Consider the following 16,235-nt stretch of genomic DNA (forward strand, 5'->3'; position numbering starts at 1 on the left):
TTTAGACTATTATGTGCAAAAATGAAATATTAAAGAAAAAAATCTCATCTTTTTATTACGTTCACCATCAGGAGATATGAAACCAACTGGCAATGCCATGACTCATAACCATGCACAACGGCAGATGGATTGTCCCCTCACCTATCTGAAGTAGGAATGTTTGTTTTTTTCTTGCACTAGGAGACCTGGGGGATGGCGAGGAGAAGGGAGGCAAAAAGACCAACCGAAACATAGCGAAGCAAATGGGGTTAGAAGTGGGACTTTTGGATAGCTGTGTGTATAGTGACTGTTTGGAAACTTTACTGAAATCTTCAGTTCTGGTTTTTTTTTTTTTAATTTTTTAATGTTTATTTATTTTTGAGAGAGACAGAGACAGAGTGTGAACAAGGGAGGGGCAGAGAGAGGGAGACACAGAATCTGAAAACAGGCTCCAGGCTCTGAGCTATCAGCCCAGAGCCTGACACGGGGCTCAAACTCACAAGCCATGAGATCATGACCTGAGATGAAGTTGGATGCTTAATCAACTGAGCCACCCAGACGCCCCTGGTTTTTTGTGTTTTTTTTTTTTTAATTAATTAATTAATTAATTAATTAATTTAGGGAGAGAGCTCAAGCAGGGGAGGAGCAGAGAGAAAATGGGAGAGAGAAAGAATTCCAAGCAGGCTCTGTACTGTCAGTGTGGAGCCCCATGGGGGGCTCAAACTGCAAGACCACTACCTGAACAAAAGGTCACTTAACTGACTGACTTTCTTTTAAGTAGGCTTCTTGACTAGTGTGGAGTCCAACACTGGGCTTGAACTCAAGCCCCTGAGATCAAGACCTGAGCTGAGATCAAGTCAGACGCTTAACCGAGGGAGCCACGCAGGCGCCCCTCTTCAGTTCTGTTTCAAGAGAAGCAGGAGTGATACTCTAGAATCGTACTTTCCAGAAATGAGAGTTCAGTGACAAACTTGAAAGCCGGCACAGAAGGCACATGCTTTGAAATCTGACTTTCTTCCTAGCCGTCAGGACAAGATAGATTGAGCCCTGGATCGCAGATTGCAAAATTTCAACTCCTCTTGGAAGCGGAGATGAGCCCAAAACAGATGTCAATTAAACAGCAGTCAGTAAAACAACAATAAAACGAGAACAGCTCTCCTCTTAGGAAGAAATGCCTGAAAGAGCTAACTAACTGAAAGGAAATCAGAAAACCATGGAACTTTAGATGGTGAAAAAAGGAAAATTGCAGTCACATAGGAGAGACTAATTTCTTCCACTTTTAACCGATTATTAAATGTTTTTACTGAGTGTGCACAGCCGAAAAGAGAACTGATTAAAATTCTATGAGCTCTTGATTTAAACAAGGTTCATGGGTGCACGCACATTCAGTCATCCAACAACTATTCACGGACTGTGCTCAAAGTGCCCGGCACTGGGGGTGGGAGAGACGAAAGCCTGAGCACTATGCTTCAGAAGGCAAGCTTTGTCCGCCCACAGCAGAGTCACATTGGACCAGTTCTACCTATGACACTTTTGATCACCTCTGCCTCTGCAATATTTCATCCACATTATTGAAACTCACATTAGATCGGCCACCTGAACATGTGTTTTAGCCCAGGTTCCCTAGAAAATGGGAATCTGAGGCAAAGCCTGGGGACTGAGGCTTTATTGGGAGGTAGGATCCCAGGGCAACAAGAGTGGGGGATGGGTGGGTGGAGGAAGACAGGGGAGGGCGCAGGGGACAACCCCCCAGCAGGCTGCAGCTTCACAACAAAACAGCAGGGCCTTTGGCCAGGAGACATCCTTCAAAGAGGCTTTGTGGGACGCAGGGAAGGGCAAAAGCTCCCCACCCCGCCCCTCCGTCTTTTGGGCAAACCTGCTGTGCACTTCCTGATGCGTCACCTGCCCCCTCCAGGAAGCTCAATCCTGGGGAGCCCAGATGTCACACTTCTTCTGGAAGTGGAAAGAAAAGTCACAGCCTCCCCAAGTCCTGCTGGGAAGTACCTGACTCCCCAGAGCCCCTGCAGCTCTTCCCTGTGTGGGAACAACTGTGCCCCAGTCCAGCCTTCACAGCGGGGGGGGGGGGCAGGGGGGTTGCTCAGGAGATAAACTGGGGGCCAAACCTCTTCACCGGGCAAGAGGGGGGCCCAAGGGCAGAGGGGCTGAGCCAACCTGGAGAGGCATAGAACAGGTCCAGGTGACACTGATGGAGTAAATTGTAATCATTACATGTGCTTGGAGGTAGAAGGCATGAACTAGTACGAGTAATATTTGAAAAGAACCTTTTACCCCTGGCCTTTCTTTGGTCTTCCATCCAAGTGAGCACAGCATCTTGGTAAGATACTGTATAAGAGTATGAGGCAGAGTTGCAGAACTGGTGACATGTGACACATGTGATAGGTTCCAACATGGCTTAACATCAAGAAATACTTGGTACTTTTAATATTTCAGGCACTATGGTCAAACACCAATCGAAACCCTTAAAAAATCTCACGAAGCATTTTTTTTTTCATATAAAATCTTCCTACATTTGAATCTCCTCCAGGCCTGTGAAGTACATACTATGATTCCCATCATGCACGTGCAGTGATGGGGGCTGAGAGGAGAGAGGGTCTGTGACCAGGCCAGCAAGTGGCCCAGTTGGAACTCAGGCCACACCCACCAGAGACTCTGCCCTGGGCTCACCCCAAACAGATCCCAACACCCATTTCCTGTGCCCAGGACCCCAGTTCATGTGGCAGCCTGGTCTTCCTCCTACCACCACCCTGTCAACTTGACTGTGGTTCAGGGTTGATCTTTATGGCGGGTCTGTCTGTGCTCCCTACAGCTAACTCTGCAGGTTATGGCAAATGCACTAAAATTCTTCCTGAGCTTCTTTGATCTCGCCCCGGCTTCAACTTTCACGTTTGTGCTAAAAAGAGAACCAAAGATGGGATTCTGCAGAAGCGAGAGCAGGTGGAGTCGGGTGTCCTGGGCTGAGCTCCAAAGAAAGCCAAGATGTGTGAGAACTTCTAAAGTGGCTCTGACCCCAGAGAGCACACCGAGCACAGACACAAAGGCCCCTGAAAAGCCAGTCAGTTTGTGGTGTAGTTAACTCCTCACAGCAGTTTCAAAAGCAAGCTGTTGGTTAGCAAGTTTTGGTTTCTTTTGTTTGGGGAAAAAAAAAACATTGCTTAAGAAGACGAAAGAATAGAAATGTACCTGCTGAGTTCAAGACTTGGGAGAGAGTTTTTCCATTTGGTCTGTTGACTGGCCGGTGATCCAGCTTGCCCTCAGTACAGCAACCCTGAATTCTGTTGTTTCCAGATCCCTGGGTTCTCTATAAGAAGAGCCTCTTTAATTTTTCTCAAAGGCAGTAGGGCAGGTCTCTGCCAGTTACCTCTGGGCTGGAACTTTCCCGGAGGGCAAACGGATCCATTCCTAAAGGCTGTGGTTAGAACTACTGCAGGTGAGTGAGAAGGGGGAGGGAGGAGTGGGGGAGACAGGGACCCGAGTTTCCATGGCAACCCACTATATGCCAGGTTGTGTTCGAAATGTTCACTCCCATCCGGTGCTCACAACACTCCTATGAGAGAATATTATTGGTCACAAGGTCTTCCAGCCAGTGTCTGTAGCTGGTACGGCCAGCATTGGGACCCAGGCCTTACTACTGCATTCATGTTCTTCTCACCAAATCACACTGTGGTCCCAGGTGCAGAATACCTGGTTGAAATCTCGGGAACTTCTGCTTGTTGACTTGCTCTCAGGACATTTACCCTCCCATGTTTTTTGTTTGTTTGTTAGTTTGTTTTTTAATTTTTTTTTTTAATGCTTATTTCTGAGACAGAGAGACAGAGCATGAGTGGGGGAGGGGCAGAGAGAGAGGGGGACACAGAATCTGAAGCAGGCTCCAGGCTCTGAGCTATCAGCACAGAGCCCAACGCGGGGCGCAAACTCACAGACTGCGAGATCATGACCTGAGCTGAAGCCAGATGCCCAACCGACTGAGCCACCCAGGCGCCCCTTCCCTCCCATGTTTTAATTTATATTTTGTTCGGTTACTATGAAGACTGAATATCTTTTGTTGTTCACTGGTTATTTATATCTTTTCTTTATGAATTGTCTTTTTTAGACTCTTTGCTGATTTTTCTGCTAGGGTGCTTTGCATATTTTTTAGATTTTTAAACACTCTTTATATATTAAGGCTATCATAATGTAAAGCCCTGTTTGCCAGCACCTAATTATGGGGGTTGAGATGCTAGAGATAAAGAAGGTGTCTGCCTGTGTATTGGAACTTTTTTATACCTGACATTGTTTTTTAACTCTATCTCTTGGATAAATGACTTTTTAGCGTATTGAGAATCCAAATGATAACTGCTTGCTGGTTAGCAACATTTAGTCAGAAAAGGAGTTTGGTTTATTAATTAAGCAGTTAAACCGATGGCAATTACATGTTTACTCTTCTGAGTGGGCCTTGAGAAGAAATAAACCAATGATTTGTAAGAGCCCCTGATTGTGATGTCTAGTCCTGGCCGAGGTGGGGAGGGGGACCAAGGCTCTACTCAGAGATGGTTTTGCTTTGTTGGGATGAAGAGGAGTTGCAGGGTGGAGGACAGAGCACATTATAAGGTCTGAGCCTTGGTCATATCCTGATTGAATGCATCTGCCTCAAGTATACCCATCCCAAAAGAGAGTCCTTGACCTATATGATTCCCAATAAGCAGTGGTGTGCTAGGACCACTTTGCCTTGGTGTATTGATTGAAAACATTTTCAGGGACTTTGTGAAATGGTTGTTAAACCTAGCCATTATTAAAAATTAAATGACAAAAGCTTATAGTTAAATTATATTGAGAACAAAGGTAAGAAATACTCAAAAGTCATCACTTCCTAATCATTTTACTGTATTTTGTCATTATCTGTTTGGGGAGATTACCTATATACTATGGATCCCATGGAAATACTATATGATGAGGGAGCGTGGGGCAGGCTGAGGGCAAAACACAAGCTACTGCCCTCCCTCCCCCCACATCCCAGGTGTGCTGCGTGTGATATTCCCCAGGCACTCCTGGCTGCCCAAGGACAAAGGAAAGGAAAGAAAATAAATGGTTAACTGATAGAGATCACAGTCATACAGGACATGGGTCTCCATTAGTTTACAAATATCTTAGTAAATTATAAGAAAAAGGCAATCTTATCAACAGCCTAATCTCCAGAAACCTGTAGACTGGAGCCCCAATATCCCCCTGCCTAATGCTATGGAGAACAAAGGCAAGAAGGAAAAGGCAGGTAAAATTAAATTTCCTTATAACCTGCAGCCCATTGACAAATACTTGAGGCAAATACAGAGTATGACATTTTTCCAGGAACCCCCTACCGTTCTAATGTTAATGCCTTACTAGAGGGAAAAACAACCTTAGCCTGACAATAGCAAGGCCTCGGGTATCTTAGGAGTCCTCTTTAGCATAGCAAAGTCCCTCTGGAGGCCTCCCTTTAGACTTTACTTCCCCAACTTCATAGTGTATAACTGGCCACTCTTCACAACCCCAGTGCAGCTCTTTCTGCCCACAGGTCCTGTTCCCATGCTTTAATAAAATCACCTTCTTGCACCAAAGATGTCTTCAAGAATTCTTTCCCCCCAAACCTCGTCACTATCTACTGATGGCTACTGTGCATCTCCTCTGAATTCTGCTCTCAGCGACATCATGTTGGTGGCTTGAATTCAGCCATGGTGGGAGCATTTACATGTGGAAATAGATAAACATTACAAAAAAGGGCTTGATTTACTGTGGATTTTCTGGACATATGAAAGTGAAGGAGGAGGAGGAAATATTCATAATGTAGATTAAGCTTCAAAGGGCATTATATCTGTAGCCATTAAAGAATTGAGGAAATATTCTAGTGTTTGAAAACTATCATCCAATTCAGAAATGAAGTTGTCCATGCCCTTGGCAAATGAATCAGGTTCCAACTTCTATTTATGCCAAAGGAGTTGTTCCTTGCAATTGCAACCACAGATTGGCTAGAGATACAGGAGTCTGGCAAAAATCTCTGAATGTATTCTCTGAGAATCAAGAGCTATATGTAATTTACAATGAGCACAGTGTGTCATTATTATTTGTAAACTGCTTGCTACACATACTTTGTATTAGTAACATTTATAATATTGCACACGCATATGCGTAAGTATATATATGTATCTGTACATACTTGCCCCTGGAGTGCTAGTTGTTTACTAGCACATAGTGTTTACCAGCACATAGAACAATGTGGGTCCACGGGTGAGTAAATGGGGAAGGGATGAGAGTCCCCAAATAACACCCAAATAAACAAGCCTCTTAATTACCAGGTGACAGAGTCCTCAATTCAACTGCAATTTGTAAATGGGCTAGAGCAGAGGGCTGCAAACTATGGCCACAGACCCACCACCTGATTTTGAATAGTTATGCTGAAACACAGCATATGCATTCATTTACATATTTTCTATGGCTCTTTTCATACTATAATGGAAAAGCTGAGCCGTTGCCACAGAGACCAGAAAGCCTAATATATTTACTATCTGGCCTTTCACAGAAAAAGTTAGCAACCATCAGGCTTGAGTGAAGCAAAAAAGACCATCTGTGAATTACTAGAGTTCATCCAAAATATTTTAGAAATATTTTTCTAATTTTAATTTTATGGTTCTTTTTGCCAAGCAGAAGTTTCTAATTTTATGTGTATAAATCTACTAAAATAATAATCTCCTCTCCAAATGGTTAGCTAATTGTTGAGGGCTTTTATTCAATACCTCATTCTCCCCAGCCCAGCCCCCCCACACCAATATGAAATGCTAGACTTAGTGCACTCCTGTGACTGTACCAGTGGACTCTCTGTTCTGTTCCCCTTGACTTATCTCTCTGTATTAGCACCGGCCATACCATTTTAATTATTATTATACTTTAAAAATCCAGTTGACCCGTGGGGTGTCTGGGTGGTTCAGTCAGTTAAGCGTCCGACTTTGGCTCAGGTCACGACGATCTCATGGTTCGTGAGTTCAAGCCCCACGTTGGGCTCTGTGCTGACAGCTCAGAGCTGGGAGCCTGCTTCGGATTCTGTGTCTCCCTGTCTCTCTGCCCCTCCTGCCACTTGTGCTCTATCTCTGTCTGTCTCTCAAAGGTAAATAAACATTAAAAAAAAATTTCAGTTGACCCGTTGAGCAACATGGGTTTGAACTACACAGGTCCACTTATACACGGTTGTTTTGTTTGTTTGTTTATTTGTTTTTTAAATAAATACAGTTTAGTACATAAAAGTATTTCCTCTCCTTTATCATTTTCTTAATGGCATTAAAAAAGATTTTTTTAAGGTTTATTTTTGAGAGGGAGAGACAGACAAAGCATGAGTGGGGGAGGGGCAGAGAGAGAGGGAGACACAGAATCCAAGCAGGCTCCAGGCTCTGAGCTGTCAGCACAGAGCCTGAAGTGGGGCTCAAACTCACAAACCGTATGATCACAACCTGACCGGTGGTCGGATGCTTAACCAACGGAGCCACCCTGGTGCGCCTGGTAATGACATTTTCTTTACTCAAGCTTACTTTATTGTAAGAATATAGTATATAACACATATAACATATACATTAACACATACAGGATATGTATTAATTGTGTTATCAGTAAGGCTTATGGTCAACAGCAGGTCATTAGTAGTTAAGTTTCTGGGGAGTCAGAAGTAATATGTGGATTTTTCGACTGAGGGGTGGGTTGGCGCCCCTTACCCCTGTGTTGTTCAAGGGTCAACTGTATGTCTGAATACCTGCATTTATTTATTTTTAAAATTTCTCTCGCTATTCTCTGTGTTTACTCTTCCAGATCAGTTTTATAATCATTCAGTTAGATTCCTCCTACCCCCTTAATTTCGTGGTGAGATTGATTGGTATTGCTTTAAAATGGGAGATTTGTGAAGAATGGCCATGTCAGTGATGTTGAAGCCAGGAACACCGTACAAAGGAAAAACGCTTAAAAATCAATAACCATCTATTCTAAGTGCCTATTGTATTTCAAGTGTTCTGGTCGGTTAAAAAAAATAAAGGTCTCTGCCACATCAACTCTCACTTGACTCTCAGTCCTGGTGAAGCAGCCTCTCAGGAGAAACATTTTCCAGAAGTCATGACTACAGTATGCAGGAAATGCTCCTCATACAAGGCACCTGTTAGACTTCAATATTTTATTTGGTTTTTATCTTATGACACTTGGAATAAAAAACCCAACCAAAGCTTTCCCAAAGCCAGACACAGGAAAACCACTGGCCACATGGCTTAAAAGGGCATAACATCAGCTAAAGGCTGCCTGCAGTCAAAAGGGGCACACTGCGTCCAGACTGTCCTTAGGGCTGTGTGGGTTCTGTCAGCCTCTTCCTAGAGCTTGGAACTAGCCTCCTTTCCCACAAAACGAGGGCAAAAACACTCACAGTAAGATTGCCATGAGGAGTCATGTTAATAGTATAACACCAAGCACTTGACATGGATGGAAATTTAATCTTTCCAACAGCTTTATGCAGAAGAGGGACCTGAGGCTCAGAGAATGATGATGACCTGTCTAGGGCCGCTGTTGGTGAGGGGCAGAATATGAGTCTGGTGAGCAAGCTGGCTCCAGACTCAACCTCTATGGTATGCTGGTTCTTCAATAACAAACAAATATGCACGCGTGCACACACACACACACACACACATTCATACATATATATGTACCCACCTACACTCACACCCCACACACATAATACATACATACATTCATGCGTACATACATACCCACATGTACATATGCATATAGACACATAACATACCCACATACACACACACACACACATATATACGTGTATATATATATATATATATATATATACACGTATATATATATATATATATATATATACACACACACATACACACACATGATACCCACTCCAGTCCATGCACACACACAGAGTTTGCTGCCCTGCCTTAGTCCTAGATAGATTTAAGACTGACTCTCTGGGGATAAGAAAGTCCAAATAAACTAGTCCAAAGAAACGAGTTCTCCCATCGTATACTGAACCTTTTTTTCTCACATACATATGGAGAATTAAAGTATATTTGCTTCCAAGCAACTATATCTTTATGTTACCTTAATTGTGCAATCTAAAGTTCTATGATAGTCTTTCATTTTTACCTCTTAGGAAGAAATGTTACACATGGGCATATATATTTTTAATTTCATGATGGAAATTTTCAAATCAAAATAGAGAAAGCAATAGTGAGTTTCTATGTTCCCATCACACAGTGCCAGCAATCAGCAACATTCCACCAATTTTGCTTTGTCTGCCCCCTCCTTGCTTTCCCATCCCACACCCCCTGAAGTATTTATTTTTTTATTTATTTTTATTTTTTTAGGTAAACTCTACACCCAACGTGGGGCTTGACCCCAAGATCAAGAGGCACACGCTCTACCAACTGAGCTAGCCAGGCACCCCTCCTTGAAGTATTTGTGTGTGTGTGTGTGTGTGTGTGTGTGTGTGTGTGTGTTTTAATGTTTATTTATTTATTTTGAGAAAGAAAGAGAGAGCACAAACAGGGGAAGGGGAGAGAGAGGGAGAGAGAGAGAGAGAGAGAGAGAGAGAGAGAGAGAGAGAATACTGAGCAGGCTCCATGATGTCAGTGCAGAGCCTGATGCAGGGCTTGAACTCACAAACCATGAGATCATGACTGAGCCAAAAATCAAGAGTCAGATATTTAACCCACTAAGCCATCCAGGCACCCCCAAAGTATTTTCAAGCAAATACTAGATCTCATTAATATCTTACTTGTAAATACTATTGTATATATCACTAGCAATAAGAACTTTTTTTTTTCATAAATCTTAACTCCTTGTTATTTAGGACTTTGTTTCCGATGCTCTGATTCTACACTGATTTTTATTATTTTATTTTATTTTATTTTATTTTATTTTATTTTATCTTTGAGAGAGAGAGAGAAAGAGTGCACAAAAGCAAGGGAGACGCAGAGGGACAAGGAGGGACAGAATCCCATGCAGGCTCCATGCTTAGCATGGAGTCCGATGCGGGGCTGGAACTCACAAACCATGAGATCATGACCTGAACTGAAATCAAGAGTTGGAGGCTTGGGGCGCCTGGGTGGCGCAGTCGGTTGGGCGTCCGACTTCAGCCAGGTCACAATCTCGCGGTCCGGGAGTTCGAGCCCCGCGTCAGGCTCTGGGCTGATGGCTCAGAGCCTGGAGCCTGTTTCCGATTCTGTGTCTCCCTCTCTCTCTGCCCCTCCCCCGTTCATGCTCTGTCTCTCTCTGTCCCAAAAATAAATAAACATTGAAAAAAAATTAAAAAAAAAAAAGAGTTGGAGGCTTAACCGACTGAGCCATCCACGCACACACCCCTATATACTGATTTTTAGCAATGAGGTGAAATAACACCAGTACCTGATAGAGAACACATAAGCACTATCATTCCATTCCTCTTTTTGATACATTTTACTGCTTCCCTAGCTCAGTGGGCATCTGGAAATGCTGGTGAAACACAGAGAAACCTGGCCCATGTGGGTTGCTGCTCTTTTGGAATCAGAGGGAAGACTAGAGAGAGAGAGAAAAAAAAAAGAAATTTTCATCAGGGAGAAAAAGTGAATTCTCTGCATTCAAGAGAAATGACATAGAAATTTTTAAGACGCCATCACTTGTTTCTGTCTGTGTATTACTATGTGAACACCATGTAAAATGAAAACCCATTGGAGCCATGGAATACGATACATGGTGTCCATTAGAGAAGGGGGATTGGAAAGCGTGCTTGAATTTTTTTTCCATTTCAGGTTGATGCCTTACAACCCCCCCTCACAGGCGAAGACAACGGGAGGCACCCAAGCTCTTCAGGTGGGCTCGTGGTTATAAAGTAAGTGTGAGCCCAGGATGGAAACAAACCACAGCCCTGCTTGGGCTCTCCGTGCCGGGCACAGAGCCGAAACCGCAGGGCGGAACAGGGTGCAGAGGTGAAGCGTGAAGAAGCAGGCTTCTGCCTCTGCGTGCCCAGCAGATCTGGCGTGTTGCCCACAGGCAGTCTCAGTAAGGGTGTGCCCAATGAATGAGAGAAGAAACGAGCAAAGACATCCCTAGTGCTGCTCAGGGCCAAACTCGCTTCCAGCTGAGCAGAGCCATGGGCATCAGAGTGCTTGCAGGAGCCCCAGGTCACGAGGAGGTGGTGGGGGCGTCCCCGTGCCTGAGGGTACTAAGCAGGATGCCTACCTGAGCAGGGAGGCTGGCCCCGGTGGTGCAGGTGCACGGGCTTTGCCTCGTGCACCAGGTGTGACCACCAATGTGGGCTCTGAGGTGAGGAGGGCAGGATAGGGGGACCCCTATCCTTAGTTACCTGGCCTGGGTCATCACCTTTTATGCAAATCCTCATCAAGATGTGTTCATCCTCATCTGGTAGGAGGAAAGGCAGTGGTGAGGCCAGGTGCCATTATGGACTGAATGCGTGTGTTCCCCAAAATTCATATGTTGGAACCTGACCCCAACGTGATAGTATCAGGTGGTGGGGCAGTAGGGAGGTGATTAGGTCAGGAGGGTGGAGCCCTCATGAATGGGATTAGTGTCCTACCAAAAGTGACCCCAGAAAGTTAGCTTGCTGAGCTTCCGCCGTGCAAGGATATAAAAAGGAGGCGGCTGGGAAGAGAGACGTCCCCGGAACCCAACCGTGCTGGCAGCCTGATCTCAGACTTCCCAGCTTCCAGAACTGTGAAGAAAGAACTTCTGTTGTTTATAAGCCACCCGGTCTACGGCACTTTGGTAGAGCACTCTGAATTGACCAAGACATCAGAGATTTGGGGAAAGTGGGAACATGAGGATCCGACCCCAGGCCTGTTCCAAACCAGATGCGGGAGAAGGAAGTGCACACATTTCTCAGAGGACTGGAATTTTCTGCATTCAGGAAGGCCCAAACTTAAAATTTTGAGCATTCCAGATGCAAACATTCTAAAACGCAGCCGTGCTTCTCTGAAAGATGGTCTGCAAGGAGGGACCTCTGCTCTGGCCGCATCATCACCAGCCAGCACCCTGTCTCAGGCCTTGCAGGCTCTGGATGGTAACTGGGGTGGCCTGCGTAGTGCTCGGCTTGCACGCCCACCCTGGATGCCTCAGGGAGCCTACTCTCCCACACCTGGGCCCACACCTGCTTCCCCAGTGAGGGTGCTGAGGTCCTAGCGAGTCCAGATCCGGCACTCAGTAAAGTTCAGTAAAGGTGTGCTCAACACAGGAATGAATGAAAAGCCACTTTTGTAAACACAACACAGCTGTGAATCAGGATGTGCTCTCAATTCCCTTCCTCCCTTGTCTCCCAGAGGAGACTGATCTTGGGAGAAGACACACCCTTCCCCTGGCCCAGGAACTGAAGAGGACAATGAATGAACTCATCAGCTACTCAGTTTCTAAGAAATAGTTTTAAAACGAATGACACAAACCAGGTTCAATCTGACAGGGGTGAGTATTCTTTGAGCTTGCATATTCAGAAGACTCAGTTATTTAATAAGGTGTGGTCTTAGCTGAGATTTTATAGTACTATCGCATAGCACACCATTGAAATGGAGCTGTTTTCTTTTTTCTTTTTTCTTTTTTTAAGCAATTATGTAAGTTGCAGAGATTTGAGGGGTATTGAAGTGAACGATACAGAACCCAGCACCTTGCTCCCGAAACAGGGTCTCAGGAGCACTGTAGAGAAATGAGAACAGTGCTGCTCTTTCTGGCCAGCCAGTCTTCGTGTTTGCTGCATTAATCTTGGCACTGAGGCTGGCGGTGACTGGAAAACCAGGGAGGGAAAGACACGTGCTTTGGGATCAATCACACCCTGGGCATCAATGGACAACACCCATAGGCAGCTCCCAGGCCTGCATTTCTCTTGGGCCCCAGAACGCTGCAGTCAGTAGGAAACTTTCGTTAACTGGTGTCACCTTCTATGGCTGAGGTCCCCGACAGACACTGCCAGACTGACCTAAACTTGTAAGTGTTGGGGACAGCCCTGCTTTGTTAATAATGCGCTTAAAATTTTTTTTTTTTTTATTTTTAAGAGAGAGACAGACACAGTGTGAGAGTGGGAGGGACAGAGAGAGAGAGAGGGAGACACAGAATCTGAAGCAATATCCAGGCTCCGAGCTGTCAGAGCGGGGCTCAAACCCACAAACTTAGATCATGACCCGAGCCGAAGTTGGACGCTTAACTGACTGAGCCACCCAGGCACCCCAGAGGATAGCCCTGCTTTGAAAGCCAGACTGGTTGAAAGACCCTTCTCATTCTTTTTTCTCTTCTCCCCTGTACTCTGAGAGATGCTGTTGGAACCAAGACTGAGTCCACCTGTGCACAGGGAGGAGGTGCTAATGCCTGGATGTGCTGAGCATGCACAGCCCGGAGAGAGGAACCCATCCTCCTCACACACAGAAAGAGGGGAGGGCAGTAAGGCACCAGCGGCAGGCCACTTGCCTGCTGCTTGTTTCTGCAAAGGCCATCTCAGGAGCGGCCCCTCCCTGCAGGGCAAAGCTTGTGCGAATGAACCGCCACGGGAACTGTTCAGGAACGCACAGGCACTTAGTGGGCCCCGGTCCCCCAAATTCCAATAAGCGACAGAAGGTCAGAGCTAAGAGAGCTTATTCTGTTCCTGTCTCAACCAGCCAAAGATGCAGGTTCTAACCATGCCCAAGGAAGCGCATTGGCCTGTTTCAGGACTTACTGTGGGGCCGTCCTCGGGAGGTATCCCCTGCATCTCTAAGCCTGTGTCCACTGTAGTATGTAAAGCAGCTGGTCATGTGGTGATCACAAAAGATTCCAACTGTACTCACTCATTCACCAAACAACCACTGCGCACCTATGATGATCCGCACAGCAGGAGGCACTGGGAACACGGGGAAGCCAGCAGACAAGGTTCCAGAGATCAGGGTGAAAGATGAGGGCAGGGCTGGAGAGTGCTGTGCAGGCAGGAGACAGGGAGCAGAGGCGGTGGGAAGGGGCGTAGGGGGTGCGTGGCGCATAGTTCTGTGCTGGGCACCGAAGCAACCCCACAGCTCAGTACTTGAACTTGCGAGAATCATCATTACATAGGTAGATTTCCCTCCAGTGCCCACCCCTGCAGGGCGGCAGGGTATCCCCACTCACCCCCTGGGTGCACACTTGTGGCTTTCACTACCAGCTACTTGCCAAATGTGTACTTCCAGCCCAGACCTCCACCCTGGCATCCAGGTACACATCTCTACCTGGATTTGTCATAAGAATCTTCCATGGAACCCCCTGCCCTAAACTAAGCTCCCAATCTTCTCTCTAGCACCCCCTCCCCTGCAGCATTCCAGATCCGGAAACTGCGGGTCCGTTCTTGCCCAGAACAAAACCAAACTTCTGGAGTCGTCCATGTCCCCTCTCTGCCCTCACAGCCCGTATCTTACCTGTCAGCAGGCCCTCTCAACACGGCTTTGGGAATCTGACCACTCCACTGCCACCACCCTGGTCCGAGTCACCTTCCTCTCCCATCGTGATGACCCCTTAACTGTGCCTCTCCTCTACTCCAACCACAGTTCGGAGTAGTCCGACCAAACTGGCAGGGGTGAACCTAGTAACAGAGAAGTTCACACCGTCTCTCTCCTCTGCCTAAAAGCCCCCAGTGGCTTCCCACCAATCCTTGCAGTGGCCTACAGCGCCGGGTGCAATGTGGTCTTGCAGGATCTCGGGCACCACTGGACACACCACATCAGCACCTGCATGCTGATAAAGCCGCCCGCAGGCAGTGCCGGTCCAGGGGGTGTGGGGATCTCCTAGGTGCCTGCCCATCTTGCCGCCCACCCACCCCTGCAGGAAGAGGATGTCTCCAGCTGGTCCTAAAGAGGACTGGGATGTGGGCAGGCTGGAGAGAGGGGAGGGGTAACCTCAGGCCAGCAGAGCCCCCTCCAGGCTGTGGACGTGCCACACGAACCACTGCTTCAGAGACAGGCAGGTCCTCTATGAGGGCTCAGAGAACATCTAGCTCAGCTCTGTTTCACAGCCCAGGACACTGAGGTCCAGACAGGGACCCTGACTTGCAAAGTTCTTAGAAGTGTAAATAAACATCTACCAGAATCACAACGGTGTACATGCTCTTCCCCGCGATAGACATGGGCCTCAGCTTCCGACGGACAAGCTGTGCTGTGTGAACACACAGCTCCACAGACGCATCCATCTGGGTGCAAGTGGCAGTGCTGATGGCACAGGAACAACACCTTGTACCCAAGGAGCACGTGATGCTTGTGGCTGCAGCTGGCATGAGACGCTGATCCTCGACTTTCAATGGTAGGTCAGTGCACTTTAGGGTTTTAAAAGAGTTCAGGAACTTCTACTTTTAAAATATGTGAATTTCGGGTGCCTGGGTGGTTCAATGGGTTGAGCATCCGACTCTTGGTTTCGGCTCAGGTCATGTTCTCATGGTTCACGGGTTCGAGCCCCCAATCGGGCTCTGTGCTGGCAGCGCAAAGCCTGCTTGGGATTCTCTCTCTCCCTCTCTATGTCCCTCCCCTCCTTTCTCTCTCTCTCTCTCTCTCTCTCTCTCTCTCTCTCTTTCTCTCAAAATAAATAAACTTTCAATTTCAAGTGATTTAATTTGAATTTCAAGTGATGTAAAATTTTGCATCTTTGTATTTTTAGACTGTTATAGTAACTTTTTTCAAAATAGTTATTATCCTAAAGGCAGAAAGAAAGTGACTGGGGGCAGGCAGGGTCTTATAGATGATTTGATCATTTAAAGCCAATTTTCGGGGTGCCTGGGTGGCTCAGTTGGTTGGGTGTCTGACTTCAGCTCAGGTCATGATCTCACGATTCGTGAGTTTGAGCCCCACATCAGGCTCTGTGCTGACAGCTCAGGGCCTGGAGCCTGCTTCAGATTCTGTGTCTCCTTCTCTCTCTGCTCCTCCCCTGCTCACATTCTGTCTCTCTCTCAAAAATAAATAAAGATTAAAAAAAAAAATTTAAAGTCAATTTTCTGGGGGCATCTGGGTGGCTCAGTCAGTTAAGCATCTGACTTTGTCTCAGGTCATGATCTTGTGACTCGTGAGTTTGAGCCCCACATCGGGCTCTGTGCTGACAGCTCAGAGCCTGGAGCCTGCTTCAGATTCTGTCTCTCTCTCTGTCTGCCCCTCCCCCTCTTGTTCTCTCTCGATCGTTCTCTCTCTCTCTCACAAAAAAAAAAAATTAAAAAAAAAGTCAATTTTCTGCATGAGGCAAGTCAATGCTCTTCTGTTCTTCCTGGTTAAAAAAAAAAA

At 46.2% G+C, this 16,235-nt stretch overlaps 1 protein-coding gene across 2 annotated transcripts in view; it reads right to left on the bottom strand.

Annotated features, from left to right (window-relative positions):
- The window catches only part of PCSK6 (proprotein convertase subtilisin/kexin type 6), a 193,216-nt gene that overhangs the window by 40,018 nt on the left and 136,963 nt on the right, over positions 1-16,235 (bottom strand). The window lies entirely within an intron of this gene.

This window comes from Lynx canadensis, chromosome B3 (genome assembly GCF_007474595.2).
Source record: "Lynx canadensis isolate LIC74 chromosome B3, mLynCan4.pri.v2, whole genome shotgun sequence".
NCBI lineage: Eukaryota > Metazoa > Chordata > Mammalia > Carnivora > Felidae > Lynx > Lynx canadensis.